The sequence below is a fragment of the Grammomys surdaster genome, unplaced genomic scaffold (genome assembly GCF_004785775.1).
Source record: "Grammomys surdaster isolate TR1022 unplaced genomic scaffold, NIH_TR_1.0 166, whole genome shotgun sequence".
Classification (NCBI taxonomy): Eukaryota; Metazoa; Chordata; class Mammalia; order Rodentia; family Muridae; genus Grammomys; species Grammomys surdaster.
In genome coordinates, this window is record NW_021604614.1 from 11,264,295 (window position 1) to 11,270,628 (window position 6,334).

At 47.4% G+C, this 6,334-nt stretch overlaps 2 non-coding genes across 2 annotated transcripts; one reads left to right on the forward strand and one right to left on the reverse strand.

Moving 5' to 3' along the window:
- Window positions 1-5,665: 5,665 nt before the first annotated feature.
- Trnaa-ugc lies at window positions 5,666-5,737 on the reverse strand. The gene has a single exon. It is a non-coding gene; the product is annotated as a tRNA-Ala (tRNA).
- Window positions 5,738-5,990: 253 nt separating this feature from the next.
- Trnad-guc lies at window positions 5,991-6,062 on the forward strand. Its single transcript has one exon. It is a non-coding gene; the product is annotated as a tRNA-Asp (tRNA).
- Window positions 6,063-6,334: the final 272 nt, after the last annotated feature.

Sequence of the window (6,334 nt, forward strand, 5' to 3'; positions counted from 1 at the left end):
CCTCAAACTCAAGAGATCCCCCTGCCTCTGCCTTCCTCAAGTACTGGGATTGAAGGTGTGTGTCACCACTGCCCAGCAAGACCCTGTCTCAGACAGTTAAGAGTAAATATTAGTGGTGTGCTGTTTCATTTGAGCTTGTCTGTCACCTCAAACATGTCACATGCTGGGCAGCTGTCACCCTGTCAGTTTCCAGAATGTTCATCCTCACGTGATTTTCTGATTTTTTCTCCTTCTCCCTCTCGACCTCCCCAACACATTGAGCTGTTTGTTTTCGTGGCTGAAAGTGCACCGTCAGGTGTCAGGCTGCATCCGTCCATCTGCAGAATGGAGCGAGTTGTTTACCTCTGGGTGATGGCAAATGCTGCTGCTGTGGTTCTTTTGCCACTTGGACTACTTGTTACAGAGTCCTGGGAACAAAGCCAAGCTCTTTTCAGTTAACACTTAGTAAATGCTTTCTCTCTGTAGGCTGACTTTGCTCTTGATAATGTCCTTGAGCCGATACGGCTTTATCTCCCTGTAGCCATGCCTGTGTGAGATAAGCAATCGGTGTACCACTGAACACCTGCCTGTCCATATCATGTTCTTCCTGTCTTCTCAGGCATCATCTGTCTCAGGTGGATAAGCCCCTGTCCTCCCCTTCCCAGTGCATCTCCCAGGTCTGTGTTCTGAACCAATCTTTGACAGCCATAGCATGTTCCACATGTTCTACGACATGTATTTCCACCATGAGTTTTTAGCCAGACTCAGTCATGGCCAGGAGGTAGCCAGTGTGAGCAGACCTAGGGTGATATCCTCCACCCACTTCATACATGTGAATATCCATGAGACAGGCAGCCTGTTGGGTTTGTTTTGATTTGGGGGTTGGATGTGAAAGGCTGGGCCCAGGCTCAGAATGGTAGAGAACTTAACTGGTATGAGGCCTTTAGGACCAAGAACAGAAACATGTCTCTAACTCTGGGTCTCCAGGCCTGTGTCTTCTGATGCTCTCCATAGCTGATTTGTCTCAAGAGTTAAGTCCTGCAATGTCCCCAAGGAGCTTAGCTTGGCTGCTGATGGAAATGATAAGAAATTTGAAAGGCCAGGCTTAAACTCATGACCCTCCTGAGTACTGGGATGACAGGCCAGCATCACCATGTCTGGCTTTGAAATAGGAAAATTGACAAGCTGGAAGACACAAGGGATTGACTCCAGTCATGGTGGCACATGGGAAGCTCCAGGAGGGAGGCAGTGCTGTAGGCATACATTTTTTTTGCAACCTACTTTTAATAAGGGTTCAACCTCTCCTCTAGCCCACTCCCCAACAGAGGTAGTGGATTTGGGGGAAGTGGACCTGTTCAGCAATAGTTCTTAGGGGTAAGCTTGATCTTCTTTGGCAGCAGTTCAGTCCTGTAGCAAACACCAAATACGATTCAGCAACAGCAGACCAGTCCTCTAGGCAGGCAGACACCAGCATGAGCCAGCAGCTACAGTCCAGTCCTTTAAGCAAGCAGACATCAGGCACGAACCAGTAACTGTTCAATCCTGAAGAAACTGCCAGACTTACCAACTGGCCTGAGGCAAGGCCACAGAAGAGGCAAGGTGCCACAGAAACCTCTCAGTTCTTGGGCGAGTTTCTCTCAGTGTCGTTATCACAAGTTGAGCTCAACAATGCTATGTAAGGCACACAAATAGATTTGTGTATTTAAGAATAGCGAAGTGAGAGCCGGGCAGTGGTGGCACACGCCTTTAATCCCAGCACTTGGGAGGCAGAGGCAGGCGGATTTCTGAGTTCGAGGCCGGCCTGGTCTACAGAGTGAGTTCTAGGACAGCCAGGGCTACACGGAGAAACCCTGTCTCAAAAAACCAAAAAAAAAAAAAAAAAAAAAAAAAGAATAGCGAAGTGGACAGACTCAATCCAGGCTTTGCTTGTCTCCCACTGCCTGTGTTGTCATACTTACACTCCTTCATCAAGCGTCCTTTCACCTGGGTCTGCTTCAGAACAGCCTTTTATGTGTTTGCTTTAGCAAGACATCCTTTCACCTGTGTGCCCTAGCAACCCATCATTTAACAGAACTAACTTTCCAAAGAACTGAAGTTTCCACTTCACATTGCCCTATAGGACAAGCTGTTGTATGAAAAGATGCCAGATAAAAGCTGTGGAACTCAGTGCCACAGCCCCAGGGTTCATAGCTGTGGAACTGGAAAACCAAGGTGAACGCTCACACTCCTAACTTTTACTCTAAAAATCTGAATGAATAAAAAACTCAAAAACCAACTCAGAGGTGGTGGCAGCTTCCATCTTTCTTGGTCGACAGAGTGAGTTCCAGGACAGCCAGGGCTGTCTTGAAAAACAACAAAAACAAACAGAAAAAGAGCTCAAAAACCCTAAACAACCCAGTCTCCAAATGGCCAATGAAATATGCAGTTTTCAAAAGATGAAGTGGAAGTGGCCAATAATAAAACAAAAATTTTAGCCAGGACTTACGAGATGGCTTAGCTCTAAGATGAATCAGCTATGGGGGCATCAGAAGACACAGGCCTGGAGCGGAAGCTAACCTGTGAAGGACTGGACAAGGTACTTGGATGACCCAGAGTTAGAGACGTTTGATTCCCAACAGCCCAGTGGAGAGTGACAAGCATCTGTAATTCCCGTTCCAGATGATCTAGTGCCCTCTTCTGGCCTGCCCAGGCACTGCACACATGATCTACTGGCAAATAATAAAACCCAACCTTACTAGCCATCAGAGAAATACAGAGCAAAAGTATATGAGAGGTTGGAAAGATGGCTAAGCAGTTAAGAACACTCTGCTTTTACAGAGAACCTGGGTTTAATTCTCAGCTCCCACATGGCAGCTCACAACCATCTGAAACTTCATGAGATTTGACCCCAGTCAAAATGGCATTCTGCATGAGAATAAAAAAATGAGGCAGGTGTGATGGTACATTTAATCCCAGCACTGGGAGGCAATGAGAGGTCGGTGGGTCTCCTGAGTTCCAGCATAATTTAGGCCAAAGGGAGTCCTTGCACATGGGTCCTGGGGACTGAAACCAATATGGAGGCACCTCAGAACTCTAGATGACCTGCCGTAAGACCCGGCAATCCATTGCTGGGCGTTTACCAGAAGACTCCAACACAACATACCATAGACACGCTATGCTACACAACCAGCCTGGCGCCCATCAAGGTAAAGAATGGGTAAGGAAAATGTAGGCTATGTAAGTAGGGGATTCCTTTCAGTCACAAGGAAAACAAGATTAACCTACTAAGCATGACTAAGCCAACCACAGGAAGACAAATGCTCTATTTTATTCGTGAATCCTAGAATCTATAAATACATAAAAGCATACATGGTATGGATGATGTAAAAGTAAAGGTGGGTGTAAGGACCCATGAAGAGGACCCCCAACTCAAGTCCTGATCAGCGCGCAGCCAAGGAGACACGAGAGACTGACTCGATGCAAATGGCAAAAGGCAGTTTACTAACAAGGGCCCTTGGATCGAAACTCATCCCACGCAGGGGAGAGAATTTCGATGAAGACCCCAGGAAGTTTAGAACTTTTATAGGGGGAGGCACAAGGGGGAAGAGAAAAGCAGGAAATTCTGGCGCAGTTACATATAATTGGATATTTCAAACATCAGCACTTTGCGTAAGCAATCATTTTGACAGGCTGGATGGCCCACTATTTTTGACCATGAAGCCTCAGACCTTCTAGGATAAACACCACGTGGCCCATTACTCACTTGGGCATGTTTAGACTGGTCAAGATCTGTCTTTGGTTGTTTCTATATTTCTGGTCACCTCGTCCCTAGAGGGGCTTGATATTTTTATTATGGCTATTCTCAGCAAGCTCAGCAAGCCGTCCTGCGGTCTTTGCCAAGTTGTTTTTAATCTTTACTCTTACAGTGGGAAGCAAAAGGGATTAATGGACAAAGAAGAAGGTGGCGAGGGGGTGCTTGCCCAATACATTCTCGGCTATATGAAAATTGCTTTGTGGGATCCCGTGTGATTTTAACAAGATGATATGGAGGCTGGGTTTGGTTTTATGAAGCAGGCTCTCATTATATAGTCTCAGATGGCCTGGAACTCTATATAGGTCAGGCTGGCCCCAGATTCCTTGAAATTGACTGCCTCTGCCTCTGCCTCTCAAGTCCTGGGAATTGAACTTGGATCAGTTGTCAGTCTTGGTGGCAATCGCCTTTATCCAGTAAGCCATCTCAAAGACCGTTGCTTCATCATTTTGTACTTTGAGGTAGGGTTTCATGTAATCCAGGCTGTCCACGAGCACACACTAGCTGGCATTGAACTCATAATCCTGCCTCTACCTCCTGGATGGAGCTGGGGTCAGACAATCTTGTACTCCTGATCCTGTCTCCACCCTCTAAGCGGCACAGGAACCGTTGTGCGCTAGCAATGCTGGCCTAGTGCCATTTCCTCTTGAACTTGGAGACTAACTCCTGGCCTTCTGGAGCATCCATCCCTTGGATCACCCTGCTTTACCCAGGAATGTCCCGAAGCTGTTGGACCGGCAGGCAGCTGGAAGACCTGGTCCTCATACCTCCACAACTGACATCAGTGAATAAACTATCTTTCTTCAAACCTGCTCCAGTGGCCAGCATTGCTAGGTGGTTACACAGGCCTGCTTTGGTAACAGGAGAGATGCTCACTGTGTCCATCAAGCAGGAAATAAAAAGCAATCGTTTTCCACGCACTCAGAAGGGCTAAGTTGTATAGCTCGGGGTAACATCCTCACTGTCACATAAACCAGCCTGGGGTTGTATGTATATACCTGTATCCTCATGCTTAATGAGGATAAAGAATTATTCTACAAACTGAGCTACAGCCCCACCCCCACCCCACCCCCAACGTTCAAATAGTTAAGTAGACGTTTTCCAGCCCAATGGCGCTCGTCCGTCCATACAGGCATCCATGCTGTCGAAGAAGAGGACAGAAAATTGCAGGCCGTATGTGTCCTGTACCTTGGTGACAAGCTTCAGAGTAGCAGAACAAACCTAAAAGGAATGGTCAAATAAAGCATGAGACCCCTACAAATAAAGCATGAGAATCTGCCAGAACTACCCCACTCCTCCCCATCACGCTGCACCTCCAGTGCCAGTCTGCAGAACAGTATGTGGGCGCTAGAAGAAACCTTTAAAATCATGCCGGAAGTGCCAGGTCTCTACTCTCCGGCATTCTGGGGGCTTCCAAACCTCAGTTCCACCCAGTTCTGTTCCCATTCACCGAAGTCCAGGCACCAGGCTATTTTCTGGCCCTTTCATCCGAAAGCTCCGGCTCTGCGCACAGGGAATGGGAGACTTCCGGCTCCTGTTCCTGAGGATCTCTTGGTTGTCACTGAGTTCCCGCAGTTCTGTGCGTCCCCCAAAAACATACCTGGGAATCCTAGTGTTAGCTTCCAGTTGGAATTTGAGTTCCAGAAACGTTGAGTGTCCTGGGCTACTTGAAGAGCTGTTTATTTGAACACACTGTGGGTGTTCAATGGGCGCACATTAGTTGCTGGGCTGCAATAGTTGCTCAGGAGCCGCCCGTTATAGGGCCTCCTTGGAAATCCAACGTTTCCTACTCCAAGTAAACTGCGGGAGTTGGTTTACAAACCAGATTCCCGCCACTGTTTAAGGCCGGTCTGCCACGTAGGCCCTTCCAAAAAAATGAAAAGATTAACTAAAATGTGGAGATGCCGGGGATTGAACCCGGGGCCTCATACATGCAAAGCATGCGCTCTACCACTGAGCTACATCCCCTTACAGGAAATGGCTGGTTCCGGAATAGATAATGGAAATGAAACGCTTGCCTCTAAGATTTTTATTTTTTCGATCTTGATTTACGATGTTGGTGTCATGAGGTGAAGTCTCGGAAGAAAGGGAAAGGAAAAGAAACAGAGAAGAAAGAGAAACAACCAGAGAAGAGGAACGTAGAAGAAGGGAAGAAACGTGCGCCCGTTGCTAGCTGTGTCCTTCTATAGCAGCTTGTCAGGAAAGATCCGGGTATGGCTTGTCCTCGTTAGTATAGTGGTGAGTATCCCCGCCTGTCACGCGGGAGACCGGGGTTCGATTCCCCGACGGGGAGGCGCACTAATTTTGCCACCGTGGATGTGTGCAAGATTCTGAAAAGACTCTTAACGTGAAGTGGATCTTCACCCCACCTTCTACCTAACTCTCTCCTACTTTAATGACCTTTATAGAGACCCCCTGGTCTCACTTAGGTTGACATGTTTATGAAGTCTGACCCTGGGTATCTGGCTAATGTGAACTCCCAAGAACGCGACCCTGCTGGCCCCTCCCTCCGCTACCTCCCAGTTTTCTTTTTCTTTCTGTTTTTTTTTTTTTTTTTTTTTTTTT